This window comes from Bombina bombina, chromosome 5, assembly GCF_027579735.1.
Source record: "Bombina bombina isolate aBomBom1 chromosome 5, aBomBom1.pri, whole genome shotgun sequence".
Lineage (NCBI taxonomy): Eukaryota > Metazoa > Chordata > Amphibia > Anura > Bombinatoridae > Bombina > Bombina bombina.
In genome coordinates, this window is record NC_069503.1 from 801,264,833 (window position 1) to 801,288,524 (window position 23,692).

The window sequence follows — 23,692 nt, forward strand, 5'->3', positions numbered from 1 at the left end:
ATATAGAACATAGGCAGTCCAATCACCTTTTGAGGAATAACTTGAAGAGTGGAAAGTACAAATGTATTTTTACTGTATTACCAGATATGAAAGTAGCATTAAAATACTTGCGGTCTGATGGGTATGACTGTGATTTGAACAGCTGTTACCAAGAGCCGATGTCATGACCAAGCAGAGTGGTGTTATGCAGGAGACAAACTTGGCGTTCATCATTACCGGCACAATGGTAAGATGAGAGGTCATGTGATGAGCCGTATAGGCGATGAGTATGCAGCTGAGCAGTGATATCCAAATAAGTAACAGTTTGCAAATGCGATAGAAATTCCGTCTCTATAAACAGATACAGCCTAGGTGGAATTAAGATACTTGCGACTTAGAGTCCAAACAAATAACAAGATTACTTCACAAAAATAATGAAGTCTAAGTTGAGTAGGACCTAATAATCAAAGTTAGTTTAAGGAAAAAACACAGAGCAATACTTGAGGGTTAGCTTCCTTCAATATTCAGGCAATGTTAGAAAAGGGGATGCAGCAATAAATATATGTTAGACAAGGTAGTGGGAGGAGAGTTCTCCAAAGGTGTACAGGACTTAAAGGCATATTACATATCCCCGTCCTCAAGGGATCACCTCTGGGGATCCAGGTTTTGATGGATACCTACGAAGCTTTAACCAATTGGAGAGCATGGATGTTGTAGTGCAGCTGCCAGGAATTCTCCTCTGGACCATAACTCTTCCAGTTGATGAAGTATTCAAGTTTACTGTGTTTAATTCTGGAATCAAGAATTTTTTCCACCTTGAATTCTTCCTGACCATTGACGAAAGTCGAAGGAGGTGGTATCTGTTGTTGGTTTTGAGGATTAGATTTATAAGGTTTCAATAGAGAGACAAGAAAAGATGGGTGTATTCTATATGAATCAGGTAAGTCCAAGATTACAGCACAAGGGTTTATGATCTTTTTGATGGGAAACAGTCCGATAAATTGGTTGGCCAATTTCTTACTAGGCAGTGAAAGTTTGAGATATTTGGACGATAGCCAAACTAAATCACCAGTGTTGTAGTTCGGATTTGGTCTATGTATTGAACAAGGATTGGACAAGGGATAAGGCAAGTTCTGTTTTAATACTGAGTTTAATACACTGTCTGACTATTTTGTAAAAATGCTAAATATCTTCATATTTCTTTTTGCCACCTTTTGTCTGTTTAACAAACTAATTTACTCAATAACTCCTTACCCCTCACCACCTGCACTGCTCATTAGCCCATCTCTCTTGTGAGTATATGGCCGGGTTATAACAAAATATATTTAATAATTATCCTTTAAACTAAACCCCAATAAAATATGCATATACTACAGGGAGTGCAGAATTATTTGGCAAGTTGTATTTTTGAGGATTAATTTTATTATTGAACAACAACCATGTTCTCAATGAACCCAAAAAACTCATTAATATCAAAGCTGAATAGTTTTGGAAGTAGTTTTTAGTTTGTTTTTAGTTATAGCTATTTTAGGGGGATATCTGTGTGTGCAGGTGACTATTACTGTGCATAATTATTAGGCAACTTAACAAAAAACAAATATATACCCATTTCAATTATTTATTTGTACCAGTGAAACCAATATAACATCTCAACATTCACAAATATACATTTCTGACATTCAAAAACAAAACAAAAACAAATCAGTGACCAATATAGCCACCTTTCTTTGCAAGGACACTCAAAAGCCTGCCATCCATGGATTCTGTCAGTGTTTTGATCTGTTCACCATCAACATTGCGTGCAGCAGCAACCACAGCCTCCCAGACACTGTTCAGAGAGGTGTACTGTTTTCCCTCCTTGTAAATCTCACATTTGATGATGGACCACAGGTTCTCAATGTGGTTCAGATCAGGTGAACAAGGAGGCCATGTCATTAGATTTTCTTCTTTTATACCCTTTCTTGCCAGCCACGCTGTGGAGTACTTGGACGCGTGTGATGGAGCATTGTCCTGCATGAAAATCATGTTTTTCTTGAAGGATGCAGACTTCTTCCTGTACCACTGCTTGAAGAAGGTGTCTTCCAGAAACTGGCAGTAGGACTGGGAGTTGAGCTTGACTCCATCCTCAACCCGAAAAGGCCCCACAAGCTCATCTTTGATGATACCAGCCCAAACCAGTACTCCACCTCCACCTTGCTGGCGTCTGAGTCGGACTGGAGCTCTCTGCCCTTTACCAATCCAGCCACGGGCCCATCCATCTGGCCCATCAAGACTCACTCTCATTTCATCAGTCCATAAAACCTTAGAAAAATCAGTCTTGAGATATTTCTTGGCCCAGTCTTGACGTTTCAGCTTGTGTGTCTTGTTCAGTGGTGGTCGTCTTTCAGCCTTTCTTACCTTGGCCATGTCTCTGAGTATTGCACACCTTGTGCTTTTGGGCACTCCAGTGATGTTGCAGCTCTGAAATATGGCCAAACTGGTGGCAAGTGGCATCTTGGCAGCTGCACGCTTGACTTTTCTCAGTTCATGGGCAGTTATTTTGCGCCTTGGTTTTTCCACACGCTTCTTGCGACCCTGTTGACTATTTTGAATGAAACGCTTGATTGTTCGATGATCACGCTTCAGAAGCTTTGCAATTTTAAGAGTGCTGCATCCCTCTGCAAGATATCTCACTATTTTTGACTTTTCTGAGCCTGTCAAGTCCTTCTTTTGACCCATTTTGCCAAAGGAAAGGAAGTTGCCTAATAATTATGCACACCTGATATAGGGTGTTGATGTCATTAGACCACACCCCTTCTCATTACAGAGATGCACATCACCTAATATGCTTAATTGGTAGTAGGCTTTCGAGCCTATACAGCTTGGAGTAAGACAACATGCATAAAGAGGATGATGTGGTCAAAATTCTCATTTGCCTAATAATTCTGAACTCCCTGTAAAAACCATAAAATTAATATAAATTCCTGAATTCTTTTTATTAGTTAATATCTATAAACACATTGAAATATATTTGTAGGATCAAGTTTATGAATCAATACTATACACGTTTAAAACTATTAAAATATGCTATGCAAATCTCATAAAATTTACCTTTATTATTCACAATAGCCTCCCAAATCAGAGTTGCATTTAAAATATCACAATGAGACTAAGATATAAGCTACTAACATTCAGCAATACAATCAGCTATTTAGCCACAATTTATCCTATATAATTCCAATTTAAAACATCAGAAATTGTATATATTATTTGTGCCAACAATCAAACTCTATGCCAATTTATCTAAACTGAATTAAATTCTTCGTTATTCTTAGTTACCTACAATTAAGACAAATTCTAAGACATATATATATATTTGCCAGATAAACAACTTAGCATTTGGGATTTGTTTAACAATACACAGGCTATGAAATACTAGTTTTAAAATACAATTTATTCCTTTAAGTCTGCTACCTACAGCAACAATGGAGGGTTTTTTTTATATATTTAGCATACAAAAGGCAATCTTAAAACTATTCAGGACTATGAATATAATTCTAAAATATAAATAATGCTCTTTAAGTCTATCAGTTGTAATTTAACTGCAGTGACTTTGCATATATTTTGTTTTAAAATATTACCTATATTTAATAACCTTTTATACTTTACCAAAATGACCAAAATCGATAATGCAATTTCCAAAAACTTTCTTGTTTCACCTCAGAATACAAATAAGTGTATTTGCAATCGATAAGAAAAGGTAGCCCAGCTTTTCTTATAGTAACTGTGTGTCAAATGCAGTCAGTTGTCCAGTTACCAGTAAGGTCAGCAGCATGTTCCTTTACCTCTCTTGCATTAAGCTTATATATGTTTTCAATCATTTGTGAAATTGGAAATACACAACGGAAGCTTGTCTCGGATTGGCCCTTCTAGCTTGTCCCTTTTCATTGGATACCTGGGAGGTCTTATCGGATTGGCCCTGGGAAATTTCATTTTTAACAGCCAAAGGCCTTCTGGCTGTAATACTTGATTTTGGCCATCGGGCGCAGCATGACAAACAAACAGCTTAATTTAATCATTTCTAGACAGTAAAAACATTTCTTTAAAAATTTTCATATAAAATGTCATAATTTCTTTATATTAATGTTACATGTTCATATGTACTGGACTATGTCACATTATTTATTCTGATTATTTTAATATGAAACATCAGTATTATTTCTAATATCATATTACATCAAAGTAATTTATACTGCTAACTATTCCAAAATTATAGCATTTAAAATCCTGATATATATATTCATACAAATACAGCATGTTTCACATTCAGTACACCTCCCATTGGGACAACCACACGTGTACTCACTATATGCCATGTGCTTTTGTTTAGCGAGTCTTCCTCCTGTCATTTTCACTAGATTTCTGGAAAACAGAAAAAATGTATATATCTTTAATTCAATGGGTCAGTATTTGTATATATCAATGTAGTTATTTTTCAACACAGTGAATATTTATTTAATATATTATGTCCCAGCTCAATACATATATACATATATGTGTTATTTGAGTTATTTCAAACTCAAATGAAAAACTGGCATCATTCCTTTTGCAAGATTTATTTATTTCTATTTATGCCATACAGAGACTTTAAATGCCAATTTGTCTGGGATCTTCACATGGGAAACTCCACAGGGGATCACTGAACTTGTGGTTGTTAAAAGTTACAGTTCTTTAAAGATGTTTGTATTTTAAAACATTCTCCCAGACGGAGCGGCTCCTCACTTTGGGCAGGAAACCCATATATGGGCACGCACCCCTGAGGCTCTATCATGCCAATATTACTTTGAAATGGTTCTCTGATATTATCTATACAACAGTTTTAAACTTGTTTGAAGTGACTGATTAAGTTAAGTAGACCAAATGTTTTATTGTCCTCACTTGGATTCATTGTAATTTTGCATACTGAATGGGGGAGGATTGAATTTTGGTCAGTCAAAGCATTTAATGTCTTATAAATGAATGAATCATTTGGTGCTGATAGCCTAATATATATATAATAATATATATATTAATCTTCACATATACCTTGACACTCTTAACCTCACCTTACGTCTGTATTCATGAACTTCAGACATTCCTAAAGACTCTCTCTCCCACTTGCAACTCATCACAAAAACAGTCTCACTACTGCAAATCCACATCTCATTTCATGTCACTCTCCCTCTTGCTCATACTAGCTGCTGGCGACATCTCCCCTAATCATGGTCCCCCACATTTCCCTTGCCCTGCACACCCATGTGTATCCTTCAATAGACTTCAAAAACAAAACTCTGGTAGCCCTAATCTCATTCCTCTTGCATGTAAAGCCACCACCCCCTTCACTTGCGCACTTTGGAACTCTTGCTCTGTTTGCAACAAGCTCACTTCTATCCATGACCTCTTTATATCCCACTCTCTCAATCTTCTGGCTCTCACAGAAACCTGGCTCTCTGCTTCAGACACTGCTTCATCTGCTGCACTGTCACATGGGGGTCTCCACTTCAGCCACACTCCTAGGTCTGACAATAGACAAGGAGGTGGTGTTGGTATTTTGCTTTTCTCTCATTGCACCTTTCAACAAATACAGCCCTTCTCTTCCCTCACATTTTCTTCATTCGAAACACACATGATTTGCTTATTCTCTCCCCTCTCTATACACGTTGCAGTCATATATCGCCCCCTGGCTCTGCAACTCTATTTCTAGATCACTTTGCCGCCTGGCTACCTTACTTTCTTTCAGATAACCCTGCCCTCATTCTTTGTAACTTCAACCTCCCTGTTGATAATTCCACTGCCTCCTCTGCAAAACAACTTCTGCAACTCACTTCCTGTTTTGGCCTGTCACAATGGACTGACTCTCCCACTCACAAAGATGGTCACTCCCTTGATCTGATTTTCAGTTGTCGATGCACTATCTCAAACTTCACAAACTCACCTGTTCTTCCTTCTGACCACCACCTCCTCACTTGTACCATCACATCCCTCCATACAACTCTCCCTCCTTCTACCCCCCACACTAAACTTCACAGAAGAATCAAGTCATTAGATCAGCAAAAGCTCACTAGCTCTCTTGAACCTCTTCTCTCTTCCATCCCCTTCTTTTCCTGTCCTGATGAATCCATCTTACACTATAACTCCAGCCTTACATCGGTCCTTAATAACCTGACCCCACCTACCATAGCTTGGAAAACATACACTCATCCTCAGCCCTGGCATACTCCTCTGACACAGTACCTACGCAGATGTCTCCATACTGCTGAGCGACACTGGATCAAATCTCGGAGTTCTGCTGACTTTCTTCACTATAAGTTCATCTTGAACTCTTACTATTTTGCCTTTAATCTATATAAGCAACATTACTTCTCTACTCTTATCTCTACTTTTTCTTCAAACCCAAAATGTCTGTTCTCCACATTCAATATTCTTCTCCGCCCACCCCCACCTCAACTTTTTTCTCAGCCCAAGATTTCTCCAGCTACCTCAACAACAAAATCGACTCCATCAGAACTGAAATCAGCTCTCAACATACTACCGGTCTCACACCCCCTCAAAAGCTCACAATCATCCAAAACCTACATAGCCATAAATTTAGCTCTTTTGCCCCTGTTACAGTGGATGAAGTTTCTGCCCTTATACTATCCTCTAACCTCACTACCTGTCACCTCGAACCCATCCCCCCACAACTACTCCCCTCCCTCTCTTCTACCCTTACCCCTATACTCACACACATCTTCAACCTCTCCCTCAGCACTGGTAGAGTTCCCACATCTCTTAAACATGCATTAGTCACACCTATCTTCAAAAAACCTTCTCTCGATCCAACCTATCCAACTACTGCCCTATTTCTCTACTACCTCTTGCCTCAAAGCTTTTTGAAAAGCTAGTATTTGCATGTCTATCCCATTTCCTTACATTAAATTCCCTCCTTGACCCACTGCAATCTGGATTTCGCGCCCTTCACTCAACAGAGACAGCAATTGTTAAGGTTACCAACGACCTACTTACATCAAAATCAAAAGGCCACTTCTCTCTACTTATACTCCTTTATCTGTCTGCAGCCTTTGATACTGTCAACCACCCTCTTTTGCTCTATACCCTCCAATCCTTCGGCATCTGGGACACAGCTCTCTCTTGGTTCTCTTCCTGTCTAACCGTACCTTTAGTGTAGTCTTCTCTGGGGTATCCACTGCCCCGTTACCTCTTTCTGTTGGGGTACCGCAAGGCTCTGTCCTCGGTCCCCTTCTCTTCTCAATCTACACGTCCTCACTAGGTTCCTTAATAAAGTCCCACGGGTTTCATTATCACTTGTATGCTGATGATACCCAAATCTACCTCTCTGCACCAGAATTATCTCCTTCCTTGCTAACCCGTGTCACTAACTGTCTCTCTCATATCTCATCTTGGATGTCCTCTCACTACCTCAAGCCAAATCTCTCCTAAACTGAGCTCCTTATTTTTCCCCCTTCTTCAAAAATCTCCACCCCCCATGTCTCTATATCTGTTGACAACTCCATCATTACCCCAATCGCACATGCCCAATGTCTTGGGGTCACACTTGACTCAGATGTTTCTTTCACTCCTCAAATTCAGTCCTTGGCAAAAGCCTGCCTCTTCCACCTTAAAAACATTGCTAAAATTAGATATTTCCTTACACCAGACACAACAAAGATTTTAATCCACTCTCTCATCCTTTCCCGCCTTGACTACTGCAACTCTATCCTCTCTGGTCTCCCTAGCTGCCGCCTAGCTCCTTTACAATCCATAATGAATGCCTCTGCCAGGCTCATCTTCCTTGCACGTCGCTTTTCATCTACCGCACCTCTCTGCCAATCCCTTCACTGGCTTCCTCTTGCCTCCAGGATTAAACACAAAATTCTCACTCTGACACACAAAACCCTCAATGGCATTGCTTCCCCCTACATCTCAGACCTTGTCTCCAGATATTCTCCCTCCTGTCCCTTTCGCTCCACTCATGATTTCCTACTCTCCTCCTCTCTTGTTACCTCCTCACATTCCCGTCTACAAGATTTCTCAAGACTGGCTCCCATCTTATGGAACTCTCTGCCTCATTCCACAAGAATCTTCCCTAGTTTTAAAAGCTTCAAGTGCTCCCTGAAGACTCTACTATTCAGGGACGCATACAACCTACACTAATCTTCCTATCTCCACTGCTATCCCCTAAAACCCCATGAGCCCAGCTGTTTGTAGTTCACCTTCATAAGAGCCGACTACAACAGTGCAACTCTCGGCTGGACCCTTCACCCATTTGATCCCTTTAATCGTTTTTATATACCACCCATGTTCATAGCGCTGCGGAACCTGTTGGCGCTCTACAAATACCTGATAATAATAAAAGTAGTGCTTTTGTCGCTCTTTTGCTTCTGTTAGGTATGTTTTGATGATATCCAATCTATTTTGTTAAGATATAGAGAAGTCTGTAGCAGCAGGGGAGTTAACTGAAGTATTTGAAATCATTAATGTAGATGGATGATATCCATAAGTAGCAAAGAATGGAGACATTTTTGATGATGAAGAAATGGAATTGTTGTATGAGAATTCTGCCATTGGTAAGTATGAAGCCCAATCAACTTGAAGATGTGATACATAGCTTCTTAAATATTGTTCCAATGTTTGGTTTAATCTTTCTGTTAAACCATTTGTTTTTGGGTTGTAAGAAGTGGAGTATCTTTTGTCTATCTTTAATATTTTACAAAGAGCTCTCCAAAAAGCTGAGGGGAACTGTGTACCCCAATCTGTGATTATAGTTTTGGGTAAACCATGCAGTCTTACTATAGAGTTAAGGAAAATTTCTGCTGTTGTCTTGGCAGTGGGTAACCCTGTGAGTGCTGTAAAATGCGCTAACTTGGTTAAATGGTCTGTTACTACAAGGATTGTGTTAAAATTTTGGGACATAGGAAGTTCAACTATACAATCCATTGAAATCCATGGTACATCAGGAATTGGTATGGATGTTAACTATCCCATCGGTTTTTTGTGAACAAGTTTATTTCTCGCACAAGTATTACAAGAAGTTACATAAGTTTTAATGTTTTGATCCATTTGGGGCCACCAAAATTGTCTTTTGATAAGGTCTGTGGTTTTTTTGTACACTTAAATGTCCAGACAATGCATTGTCATGGTAGTTGATTAACAAAAAATCTCTAAGTTTCTTGGGTACGTACAAATTCTTTGAGTGGTAATATAAGCCAGACATTGAATCTTTAACACAGTCTATGGGTGGTATGTCACCACTAGATAATGCCTCAAGAATCTCTTTTTTACAAGTTGTTATAGATCCCAAGAATTTTTCTGGTGGGATTATTATACTTAGAGGGTCTTTATCAGGAGAATGGTCTTGTACCTTAGATAAAGCATCTGCTTTAATGTTATTAGATCCAGGTTTGTAAGTAATTCCATTTTAAGTATTCTAGATTCTTGTGATCTGTGTAAACCAGGAAAGGAACTGTGGATCCTTCAAAACAGTGTCTCCAGTTTACTAAGGATTTTTTTATGGCCAGTAATTCTTTATCTCCAATGCTGTAGTTACATTAAGTGGGAAGTAGAGTCCTAGAGAAGAAACCTATAGGATGTAACTTAGAAATGAGTTCATCACGTTGGGATAGAACAGCTCCAATGCCTGTATTTGAAGCATCCACTTCAAGAATAAATTGAAGGTTATGATTTGGCATTATAAGTACAGCAGCGGAAATTAAGTCTTTTTTTAAGGAGTGTAAAAGCTTCATGAGCTTCAGGGGTCCAAGAGAATATGTGGTTTTTCTTAGTTAATTGTGTAAGAGGTCTGACTTTAGAAGAAAAAATTCTGATGAACTTCCTATAAAAATTAGAAAATCCCAAGAATCTCTGGAGGGATTTTGTAGAGGTTTGTTGAGGCCAATTAGTAATTGCTGAGACCTTATCAGGATCCATTTGAATTTTGTTTGGGGATATAATATAACCAAGAAATGTAATCTTGTTTACATGAAACTAACATTTTTCTAATTTAGTCTATGTTCACGTAACCTAGTGAGTACCCATCTTACTGTTTTTTTATGTTCATGTAGATCTTTGGAGTATATGAGTATATCATCAAGATATATTATCACACAAATATCTGTTAAATCTCTGAAAATTTCATTAATAAAATGCTAAAAAGTTGCCGGGGCATTACATAGCCCAAATGGCATGATATTGATATAAACCATATCTAGTCCTAAACGCAGTCTTCCACTCGTCACCTTTTCTAATTTGAATGAGATTGTAAGTGCCTTTCAGATCTAATTTAGTATATACAGGGAGTGCAGAATTATTAGGCAAATGAGTATTTTGACCACATCATCCTCTTTATGCATGTTGTCTTACTCCAAGCTGTATAGGCTCGAAAGCCTACTACCAATTAAGCATATTAGGTGATGTGCATCTCTGTAATGAGAAGGGGTGTGGTCTAATGACATCAACACCCTATATCAGGTGTGCATAATTATTAGGCAACTTCCTTTCCTTTGGCAAAATGGGTCAAAAGAAGGACTTGACAGGCTCAGAAAAGTCAAAAATAGTGAGATATCGTGCAGAGGGATGCAGCACTCTTAAAATTGCAAAGCTTCTGAAGCGTGATCATCGAACAATCAAGCGTTTCATTCAAAATAGTCAACAGGGTCGCAAGAAGCGTGTGGAAAAACCAAGGCGCAAAATAACTGCCCATGAACTGAGAAAAGTCAAGCGTGCAGCTGCCAAGATGCCACTTGCCACCAGTTTGGCCATATTTCAGAGCTGCAACATCACTGGAGTGCCCAAAAGCACAAGGTGTGCAATACTCAGAGACATGGCCAAGGTAAGAAAGGCTGAAAGACGACCACCACTGAACAAGACACACAAGCTGAAACGTCAAGACTGGGCCAAGAAATATCTCAAGACTGATTTTTCTAAGGTTTTATGGACTGATGAAATGAGAGTGAGTCTTGATGGGCCAGATGGATGGGCCCGTGGCTGGATTGGTAAAGGGCAGAGAGCTCCAGTCCGACTCAGACGCCAGCAAGGTGGAGGTGGAGTACTGGTTTGGGCTGGTATCATCAAAGATGAGCTTGTGGGGCCTTTTTGGGTTGAGGATGGAGTCAAGCTCAACTCCCAGTCCTACTGCCAGTTTCTGGAAGACACCTTCTTCAAGCAGTGGTACAGGAAGAAGTCTGCATCCTTCAAGAAAAACATGATTTTCATGCAGGACAATGCTCCATCACACGCGTCCAAGTACTCCACAGCGTGGCTGGCAAGAAAGGGTATAAAAGAAGAAAATCTAATGACATGGCCTCCTTGTTCACCTGATCTGAACCCCATTGAGAACCTGTGGTCCATCATCAAATGTGAGATTTACAAGGAGGGAAAACGGTACACCTCTCTGAACAGTGTCTGGGAGGCTGTGGTTGCTGCTGCACTCAATGTTGATGGTGAACAGATCAAAACACTGACAGAATCCATGGATGGCAGGCTTTTGAGTGTCCTTGCAAAGAAAGGTGGCTATATTGGTCACTGATTTGTTTTTGTTTTGTTTTTGAATGTCAGAAATGTATATTTGTGAATGTTGAGATGTTATATTGGTTTCACTGGTAAAAATAAATAATTGAAATGGGTATATATTTGTTTTTTGTTAAGTTGCCTAATAATTATGCACAGTAATAGTCACCTGCACACACAGATATCCCCCTAAAATAGCTAAAACTAAAAACAAACTAAAAACTACTTCCAAAATATTCAGCTTTGATATCAATGAGTTTTTTTGGTTCATTGAGAACATGGTTGTTGTTCAATAATAAAATTAATCCTCAAAAATACAACTTGCCTAATAATTCTGCACTCCCTGTATTGTGGCATTAGATAAGCGTTCAAGTAGTTCAGGGATAAGTGCTAGAGGGTATCTGTTCTTGATAGTGACTGCATTCAGGGCTCTGTAATCTATTATGGGTCTCAATGTAGCATCTTTTTTTCTAACAAAAAATATGCCTGCAGCTGCTGGAGAAGTAGAATGAGTGATAAACTTTTTCTTCAAATTTTCATCAAGGTACTCACGTAGGTAAGCTAATTCTTTTTGAGATAAGGGGTAAATCTTTCCATGTGGAATTTCTGACCCTGGTATAATATCTATTGGGCAGTCAAAAACTCTATGAGGAGGTAAACTTTTTGCCTCTTTTAAGTCAAATACATCTGCCAAATCCTGATATACCTCTGGCACCAAGTGTTGAGACAATAAATAGTCTGAAGTAAACTTTACAGAATTTTTAGTCCAATCTATGGTAGGGTTATGTTTAAACAACTATGGGATTCCTTGTATAATTTTATATGTAGACATAGGTATAATGTTAAACGTTACGTATTCAGTGTGAGCATTATCTATTGAGAGTAGTAAAGGTATTGTGTGATGGATAATTGGTCCTTTCTGTATGAAAGATCCATCGATCAGCTTGACAAATATGGGAGTTTGCTTACATACTGTAGGTATTTTATGTTTTTTGACATATTTGGCATAAAAAAAACCCAGAAGCCCCCGAGTCTATAATTGCCTCAGTCTGAATGTGATGTTGGTCCCACTGTAAAGAAAGATATATAGTTAGTAGGATTGGAAGAGGAATTGAGGATAAATTGTTTATGTATGTATTCTTACCCTTCTTTTGCCTAGCTAATAAAGGACAGGAGGAAACAATGTGGTCTTTGTTTGCACAGTATAAACAAAGATTGCACAATTTTCTTCTACTTTTTTCTTCCTGAGTAAGGGGTCCTCTTATTCTGCTAATTTCCATTGGAGTGGGGTAAGTAGAAGTTTTTTTTTTTGTTCCAATCAGCCAAAAGAATACGAGCTCAATACGATTAGCTGATTGCATCAGCCAATCGGATTGAACTTCAATCTGATTGGCTGATTGAATCAGCCAATCAGATTTTTCCTACCTTAATTCCGATTGGCTTATAGAATCCTATATTGTAGCTATATTAGGGTTTATTTTATAGGTAAGTATTTAGTTTTAAATAGGAATAATTTATTTAATTATAGGAATATTATTTAGTTTAATTAATATTAAATTTAACTTAGGGGGGTGTTAGGGTTAGGGTTAGAGTTAGGTATAGGGGTTAATAATTTTAATATAGTAGCGGCGACATTGCGGGCAGGAGATTAGGGGTTAATAATTGTAGGTAGGTGGCGGCGATGTTAGGGAGGGCAGATTAGGGGTTAATAAACTTTATTATAGTGTTTGCGAGGCGGGAGTGCGGCAGTTTAGGGGTTAATGCATTTATTATAGTGCCGGTGAGGTCCGGTCAGCAGATTAGGGGTTAATAGGTTAGGTAAGGTAGCGTCGACATTGGGGGGGCAGAATAGGGGGTAATAAATATAATATAGGTGTCTGCGATGTTAGGGGCAGCAGATTAGGGGTTCATAGGGATAATGTAGGTTGCGGCGGTGTCCGGAGCGGCAGATTAGGGGTTAATAATAAAATGCAGGTGTCAGCGATAGCGGGGGTGGCAGATTAGGGGTTAATAAGTGTAAGGTTAGGGGTATTTAGACTCGGGTTCATGTTAGGGTGTTAGGTGCAGACTTAGAGAGTGTTTCCCCATAGGAAACAATGGGGCTGCGCTAGGAGCTGAACGCTGCTTTTTTGCAGGTGTTAGGTTTTTTTCAAGGCAGCTTAGCCCCATTGTTTCCTATGGGGATATCGTGCACGAGCATGTTTTTCCATCTTACCGCTACCTTAAGCAACGCTGGTATTGAGGGTTGAAGTGGAGCTAAATTATGCTCAACGCTCCCTTTTCTAAGCCTAACGCAGCCACTCAGACAACTCTAAATACCAGCGTTGTCTTAAGGGTGCGCTGGGAAAAAAAGCAGCGTTAGCTACACGGGTCTTTACTGACAAAACTCTAAATCTAGGCGATAGAGTCTTATACTCAGAGAAGTATTTCTGCCACGTATATGAGCCAAAGTATATATAAAGCTCAATATTTGTTGCAGAGTTTAAAGAGTCTTAGGCCTAGATTTAGAGTTTGGCGTTAGCCGTGAAAACCAGCGTTAGAGGCTCCTAACGCTGGTTTTAGGCTACCGCCGGTATTTGGAGTCACTCAAAATAGGGTCTAACGCTCACTTTTCAGCCGCGACTTTTCCATACCGCAGATCCCCTTACGTAAATTGCGTATCCTATCTTTTCAATGAGATTTCTCTAACTCCGGTATTTAGAGTAGTTTCTGAAGTGAGCGTTAGACATCTAACGACAAAACTCCAGCCGCAGGAAAAAAGTCAGTAGTTAAGAGCTTTCTGGGCTAACGCCGGTTTATAAAGCTCTTAACTACTGTGCTCTAAAGTACACTAACACCCATAAACTACCTATGTACCCCTAAACCGAGGTCCCCCCACATCGCGACACTCGAAAAAAAAATTTTAACCCGTAATCTGACGACCGCCACCTACGTTATCCTTATGTACCCCTAATCTGCTGCCCCTAACACCGCCGACCCCTGTATTATATTTATTAACCCCTAATCTGCCCCCCTCAACGTCGCCTCCACCTGCCTACACTTATTAACCCCTAATCTGCCGACCGCAAAGCGCCGCCACCTACGTTATCCTTATGTACCCCTAATCTGCTGCCCCTAACACCGCCGACCCCTATATTATATTTATTAACCCCTAATCTGCCCCCCACAACGTCGCCTCCACCTGCCTACACTTATTAACCCCTAATCTGCTGACCGGACCTGAGCGCTACTATAATAAAGTTATTAACCCCTAATCCGCCTCACTAACCCTATCATAAATAGTATTAACCCCTAATTTGCCCTCCCTAACATCGCCGACACCTAACTTCAATTATTAACCCCTAATCTGCCGACCGAATCTCGCCGCTATTCTAATAAATGTATTAACCCCTAAAGCTAAGTCTAACCCTAATACTAACACCCCCTAAGTTAAATATAATTTAAATCTAACGAAATTAATTAACTCTTATTAAATAAATTATTCCTATTTAAAGCTAAATACTTACCTGTAAAATAAATCCTAATATAGCTACAATATAAATTATAATTATATTAGAGCTATTTTAGGATTTATATTTATTTTACAGGTAACTTTGTATTTATTTTAACCAGGTACAATAGCTATTAAATAGTTAAGAACTATTTAATAGCTAAAATAGTTAAAATAATTACAAATTTACCTGTAAAATAAATCCTAACCTAAGTTACAAATAAACCTAACACTAGACTATCAATAAATTAATTAAATAAACTACCTACAATTACCTACAATTAACCTAACACTACACTATCAATAAATTAATTAAATACAATTGCTACAAATAAATACAATTAAATCAACTAGCTAAAGTACAAAAAATAAAAAAGAACTAAGTTACAAAAAATAAAAAAATATTTACAAATATAAGAAAAATATTACAACAATTTTAAACTAATTACACCTACTCTAAGCCCCCTAATAAAATAACAAAGCCCCCCAAAATAAAAAAATGCCCTACCCTATTCTAAATTACTAAAGTTCAAAGCTCTTTTACCTTACCAGCCCTGAACAGGGCCCTTTGCGGGGCATGCCCCAAGAAATTCAGCTCTTTTGCCTGTAAAAAAACATACAATACCCCCCCTTCCAACATTACAACCCACCACCCACATACCCCTAATCTAACCCAAACCCCCCTTAAATAAACCTAACACTAAGCCCCTGAAGATCATCCTATCTTGTCTTCACCATACCAGGTTCACCGATCGGTCCAGAAGAGCTCCTCCGATGTCCTGATCCAAGCCCAAGCGGGGGGCTGAAGAGGTCCATGATCCGGCTGAAGTCTTCATCCAAGCGGGCCAGAAGAGGTCTTCCATCCGATTGAAGTCTTCATCCAAGCGGCATCCATCCGGAGCGAAGAGCCGGCATCATGAAGACTGATCATCCTGTTCCGATCAGCCAATAGAATGCGAGCTCAATCTGATTGGCTGATTGGATCAGCCAATCGGATTGAACTTGATTCTGATTGGCTGATTCCATCAGCCAATCAGAATATTCCTACCTTAATTCCGATTGGCTGATAGAATCCTATCAGCCAATCGGAATTCGAGGGACGCCATCTTGGATGACGTCATTTAAAGGAACCGTCATTCGTCGTTCAGTCGTCGGCCAGGATGGATGTTCCGCGGTGGAGGTCTTCAGGATGCTGCCGCTTCGCTCCGGATGGATGCCGCTTGGATGAAGACTTCAATCGGATGGAAGACCTCTTCTGGCCCGCTTGGATGAAGACTTCAGCCGGATCATGGACCTCTTCAGCCCCCCGCTTGGGCTTGGATCAGGACATCGGAGGAGCTCTTCTGGACCGATCGGTGAACCTGGTATGGTGAAGACAAGGTAGGATGATCTTCAGGGGCTTAGTGTTAGGTTTATTTAAGGGGGGTTTGGGTTAGATTAGGGGTATGTGGGTGGTGGGTTGTAATGTTGGGGGGGGTATTGTATGTTTTTTTTTACAGGCAAAAGAGCTGAATTTCTTGGGGCATGCCCCGCAAAGGGCCCTGTTCAGGGCTGGTAAGGTAAAAGAGCTTTGAACTTTAGTAATTTAGAATAGGGTAGGGCATTTTTTTATTTTGGGGGGCTTTGTTATTTTATTAGGGGGCTTAGAGTAGGTGTAATTAGTTTAAAATTGTTGTAATATTTTTCTTATGTTTGTAAATATTTTTTTATTTTTTGTAACTTAGTTCTTTTTTATTTTTTGTACTTTAGCTAGTTTATTTAATTGTATTTATTTGTAGCAATTGTATTTAATTAATTTATTGATAGTGTAGTGTTAGGTTAATTGTAGGTAATTGTAGGTAGTTTATTTAATTAATTTATTGATAGTCTAGTGTTAGGTTTATTTGTAACTTAGGTTAGGATTTATTTTACAGGTAAATTTGTAATTATTTTAACTATTTTAGCTATTAAATAGTTCTTAACTATTTAATAGCTATTGTACCTGGTTAAAATAAATACAAAGTTACCTGTAAAATAAATATAAATCCTAAAATAGCTCTAATATAATTATAATTTATATTGTAGCTATATTAGGATTTATTTTACAGGTAAGTATTTAGCTTTAAATAGGAATAATTTATTTAATAAGAGTTAATTAATTTTGTTAGATTTAAATTATATTTAACTTAGGGGGGTGTTAGTATTAGGGTTAGACTTAGCTTTAGGGGTTAATACATTTATTAGAATAGCGGCGAGATTCGGTCGGCAGATTAGGGGTTAATAATTGAAGTTAGGTGTCGGCGATGTTAGGGAGGGCAGATTAGGGGTTAATACTATTTATGATAGGGTTAGTGAGGCGGGTTAGGGGTTAATAACTTTATTATAGTAGCGCTCAGGTCCGGTCGGCAGATTAGGGGTTAATAAGTTAATAAGTGTAGGCAGGTGGAGGCGACGTTGTGGGGGGCAGTTTAGGGGTTAATAAATATAATATAGGGGTCGGCGGTGTTAGGGGCAGCAGATTAGGGGTACATAGGGATAATGTAAGTAGCGGCAGTTTACGGAGTGGCAGATTAGGGGTTAATAATAATATGCAGGGGTCAGAGATAGTGGGGGCGGCATATTAGGGGTTAATAAGTGTAAGGTTAGGGGTGTTTAGACTCGGGGTACATGTTAGAGTGTTAAGTGCAGACGTAGGAAGGGTTACCGCATAGCAAACAATGGGGCTGCGTTAGGAGCTGAACGCGGCTTTTTTGCAGGTGTTAGGTTTTTTTTCAGCTCAAACAGCCCCATTGTTTCCTATGGGGGAATCGTTCACGAGCCCGTTTTTGAGGCTGGCCGCGTCCGTAAGCAACTCTGGTATCGAGAGTTGAAGCTGCGTTAAAAATGCTCTACGCTCCTTTTTTGGAGCCTAATGCAGCCTTTATGTGGACTCTCGATACCAGAGTTATTTTTATGGTGCGGCCAGAAAAAAGCCGGCGTTAGTTTTTCGGGTCGTTACCGACAAAACTCCAAATCTAGGCCACAATGTTTGTTGAAAAGGTTCTAGGATACCGTTTGCAACTCTAGTCATATAAGTATAATAGGCTGGTATTGTTAAGCATATAGAACATAGGCAGTCCAATCACCTTTTGAGGAATAACTAGCAGAGTGGAAAGTACAAATGTATTTTTACGGTATTACCAGATATGAAAATAGCATTATGATACTTGCAGTCTGATGCGATGGGTATGACTGTGATTTGAACAGCTGTTACCAAGAGACGATGTCATGACCAAGCAGAGTGGTGTTATACAGGAGACAAACTTGATGTTCAGCATTACCGGGACAAAAGTAAGATGAGAGGTCATGTGATGAGCCGTATAGGCAATGAGTATGCAGCTGAGCAATGATATCCAAATTAGTAACAGAGAGTTTGCAAATGCGATAGAGATTCCGTCTCTATAAACAGATACAGCCTAGGTGGAAATAAGATACTTGCAACTTCGAGTCCAAACAAATAACAAGATTACTTCACAAAAATAATGAAGTCTAAGTTGAGTAGGACCTAATAATCAAAGTTAGTTTAAGGAAAAAACACAGAGCAATAATTCCTTCAATATTCAGGCAATGTTAGAAAAGGGGAATGTGGCAATAAATACCTGTGAGACAGGTAGTAGTAGGAGAGTTCTCCAAAGGTGTGCAGGACTTAAAGGTATATTACACGCATTCTGTTTGAGAAACTTTAAAAGCACGTCATAGGGAGGTGGGACTGTCAGGTTCCAGTGTATATGCGCAGTGGTAGGGAATTGGAGACACCAACCTCTGACCCGGGGAAGAGTATCCTGGACGTAGATAGATAATATTCTGTGGTTCATAGTTGCAAGAAGTTATTGTAGAAATCATAGAGAGTAAAGCATATGAATATAATATATTGTGACTTCAATGGAAACATAAATTGATACTGTGACTAATGGTTAATAGGAGTAGCTGCAGCATTCATGAGACAAATATAGCAATGTAAGATGTTCAGGCTTCAGAGTAAACTGGTAAAAGGTTGTGACTTATGGATGCAAAGACTTACTGCAGGTTCACAGTACTTAATAGTATTTAGAGCTGTAAGCAGAGTTGCAGAGGTGCAAATTGCAAGTTTAAGGCATTGAATACTGATTGTGCATATATTGGAAAATCACAGGAGAACTGTTTAACTGAACACATAGATGCAGAGTTATAAATAGATTAACATGCTTGCAGAAGAAAATTTCAACTATGATAACTTGCAGCAGAGAAACGTTGTAAAGTTTTGAGTATGACGCTGTTGTAGCAATTTTAGAGATTATAACCAATGTATTTTTGTAATTTAGAAATAGTTCAGAGATTGTTAAGTAGCAGAGTCCAGGAAACAAAAGGAATTATATGGATACTTGCGATTAGATGATTTTAAGCATAGCTTGAAGGAAAGGCTGTAGTTTGTATATGCTGGTAAAATTCATAATGGAAACAGTCACATACCTCTGTTGTTTCTGTAACAAAACTTCAATACTAATGCAATGCACATTGGGCCTGAGATGATTTAAAAGAAGGCTGAGGGAATCGGGTGCATGAATGATTAGTTAATTTGGCAGGTAAGTTGAATGCAGATACTGCCCACACAGTATGAATGTCAGTAGCAGGGAAGGCAGTCTTAAAGGGACAGTGATATCAGACAGGCATATGTTACAGGGACCCATAATTAGGTTCCCAGAGGCAGTTGTGGTGCCCGAACTCTGATTAGAACAGAACTCTCTGGAGTGTATCTGCCCTCGGCCGCTAATGCATGATCTGATTGGTCTGTGTCTCTGTGAGGTCACTAGATGCACAACCAATCAGATAAAATGATGCATAAACAACCTGCAATTGCCATCAAAATGGAGATGCATACCTCCTAAAGCAGCACGATTACTTTCTGCCAGGGTTAGTGCTCCAAAAACGGCCAGATTTGCACACCCGTGAAGCAACCGGCCTCCACCCCCTTCTTTAGTCCCCGGCTTCATCCGGGCCTACTCCGGAACTCCCAAAAAATGGATAATCCATGCCAGCTATGGCATAAACCTTCACTGGAGAAGGAACTCTTCCCCTCTATAATACCTACAAAAACAGCTGTATGAAAGATTCAGGCACTATTCAGTAACCCAGGCCCCGGCTTCATTCCTACTGCAGCCTTCATTGGATCCAGATCACATCCACCTCATAATTGATGGAAGCCAAAAGATCTGCAATCCATGCACAGTAAGGGGTGCATCACTACCACTACAATCAATATTTTAGCCATATCATCATGGCACTTTTGAGGCATTGAATCAAGGGCCTGGTACAACAGAGGCCTATTAGACAACTATATCCAAGAAATTTACAACTCAAGGATTCACCATGCAAGCTTACTAAGGTACCTTTTTCTTACATTAACATCCTCGTGCACATCTACAAGTTGTTTTATGTGCAGAGACTTTTTACTGTAACATGAGGTGATCTGCAATCTCATTAACCCTGCTAACAACTCTCTCCTGGGTATAACATATTTATATCTACAATACTAATACTGGAATCCCAGGTCAGATTAATACACAGTTAAAGTTGCTTCAGCCCAACATATTCTCCTATGTAGCACTCTCTGAGGGCCATATACATAAAGAAGATGCTTACCTTACAACTACAGCAGGGTGAACACTATAAATCTGAGGCCTATCAATTGGAGACATCTTGAGGACTATAGGCCTACCTATAATTATTAAGCTTCTGATGAAGACATAACACATCAGAAGAAACAAACCAAGCCAGATAGAATACCTAGAAATCACTATAGCACCATCGCCTCAATGAACAATTTTTTCAAGCCTCTTGAAAACCCTATACCACAAATGCCAAGTCAGGATCCAGCAGAGGATATCCCTCAACTACAATCAACAACAGAAACCCTGACTCCTGACACCATGCAAGTATCACAAGCTTTCCTGGAAACACTACCATCAAAGCAAGATTTCCCTAACCTAATCACACAGGTCAAGTCCTGCATAAGGAGGAGATCTCTGAACTCTGTAAGGAAATGCACAAAATAGGTGATAGGGTGTAATTCCTTAAAGAAGAGTTGAAAATAGCGACCTTGCAACAAAACGTGCAAGCACAAAACAATGTTATCGACCAGCTCCAGGACAAGCTGGAGGACATTGACAATAGAAGCCGGCGACAAAACATATGAATCAGGGGAATCCCAGAAACATCACTACAGAAACAATTCATGTATACCTACAAGACCTCTTTAAATACCTAAAAGGCGCATCATACTTAGAGCTGATTGCTCTGGACATATACCACAGGGCCTTGAGACCTAGATCAAAAGAGGGACTACTGCCTAGAGATGTGAAAATAAAATTCCAGGATTACCAGCAGAAAGAGGACATTATGAAGCAAGCCAGATAATCTTTGCCTCTGAGCTTCCAGGGAACAGCACTCTCTATATATGCCGACCTATCGACCAGAACTCTATAAAGGAGAAGGGAATTTGCACCCCTCACCACTTTACTGAGAAAGAATAACATTTCTTACAGATGGGATTTCCCTTGCCAAGTACAGCTCACATGGGAAGGCCAGAGGAAAACATGTTCAAGCCCTGGAGACATAGAAGATTTCTGCAAGGAGCTGAACCTGCAACCTCCAAACAGCAATAACCCATCAACCTCTTCATTCAGTCAGAAGGACATATCCTCCCACACAGCTGCCAGACCTCAGAGAACACCATGGCAAACTGCAAAATCTAAAGGGCAGAAAAAACAGGCTACTTCTAATACAGAAAATGGGTGAGATCAATACTTTTTCATTGTCTTGGTTTTTCTTTTTTCACCCCTAGCGAGACTCTCAATACTCAGGGTTCATTAGCTATATGTACCCCTTGAGTAATTCCTTTAATGGCGTGTAATTATCTTTTAGCTATTGCATGTTCAATGATCATATCAATGAAAACCCAAGAGCTAACATAATTGTTTTATGACTATGTTGACAATTGAATATGAAACATCCTTCTCCATAGTTAGGAGAAGGGAGTACATGTTAGCCCACCATTGTTTAAAAACTGTTATGTTTCAAAATGATTTGCTCACAAATGTTTTATTTATATTGTTATTATTCCATGTACTGTTCTTAGGGATGACTCCCAGACATTATTGCAACTATCAATGTATTACCCACAAACACAAACACTATGACTATGCAAAATAGAGATCAATTGTTTACTATAATAATCATTAACGCTAAAGGCCTAAACTTCCCTTTCAAGAGGTTGAAAGCATTCCATGACCTCAATCACAAAAATGGTACTATCTTGTTCCTGCAAGAAACCCATTTTAAACAGGGCAAAGAAACAAAATACTTCTCATACAACTACCCCAACCACTTCCTCAGCAGCAACCCTAAAAAGAAAACAAATGGAGTGAGTATACTCTTCCACAAATCAACCCCATTTGAACTCCTTTGCAAGTAACAAGACAGAGAAGGCAGATACTTAGGCCTATTCAGCCTCCTATATGGGAAACCAATAACATTAGTTAATATTTATGCCCCAAACACAAGCCAAGCATCCTTCTGTCAACGCACAACCAACTCTATACTTGAGTATTTAAGGAACCACTTGTGCTCGCAAGAGACTTTAACTTCCCTCTGAACCCCATCATAGACAGCACTAATCCACATTTAAAGCTCCCTAACAAAACGTTACATACTGTCTGGAATAACCTTTCATTGAAAACTCTCCATGACACATGGAGGCATCTTTACCCCCATAAACAAGACTACACTTTTTTTTCAAAACCAAATAAATCCTACTCTAGAATTGACTACATAATGGCAGATAATCTTTCCCTACTAAATCTTAGATTCTCACGTATTATCCCTATTAGTTGGTTGGATCACTCAGCAGTTAGCAGTTCTTTCACCTGGCCTTCCATACCACTACGTCCATCTCAATGGAGGTTAGACAAAACATTACTATCAGACCCTTTGATCAGAATAGATATAGACTGTGCACTACAAGAGTATTTCACTTTTAACATTTCAGAATACACAACACCCATTACTACTTTGGAAGCCCACAAATGTGTTATAAGGGGTATCCTGTTCAAACATAAAGTCATAAAAAACAAACAAGCTAGACAAAAATATCTCACACTGACTCATACAATAACATATCTAGATTACACCCGCAAGAGACACCCAACAGATTTGGTAACTCAAAAAAATTAGATCAAGCCAGACTGCAACTTAACGACTTCTTAGACATTAAAGCTCAAAATACCGCCTTCTTTCTACATCAGAAATATCACATACAAGGTAATAAACCAGTAGATTGTTGGCAAGAGCCCTCAGGGGCAAAATTACCTCAACATATATACACTCACTGACAACTAATAACTCAACTAAAATAACACATTCCCAAAAGATAGCCAACAAATTCTGTCAGTACTATACCAAATTGTACAACTTATTTCCCAATCGCAACATAGAGAGCCACAAAAAGAAATGTGATAAGTAGCTTGAACAGCTACAATTACCCCAAATTCACCCCGACCAACTCCAAACCCTAAGCCAACCTATCACACACCAAGAGCTAGATTTAGCCATCAAATCACTCAAGCAAGGGAGTAGCCCAGGACCAGGTGGGTATAGTAATTTTTATTATAAACAATTCAAGCAAATCATTTCACCACGCCTCTTAAA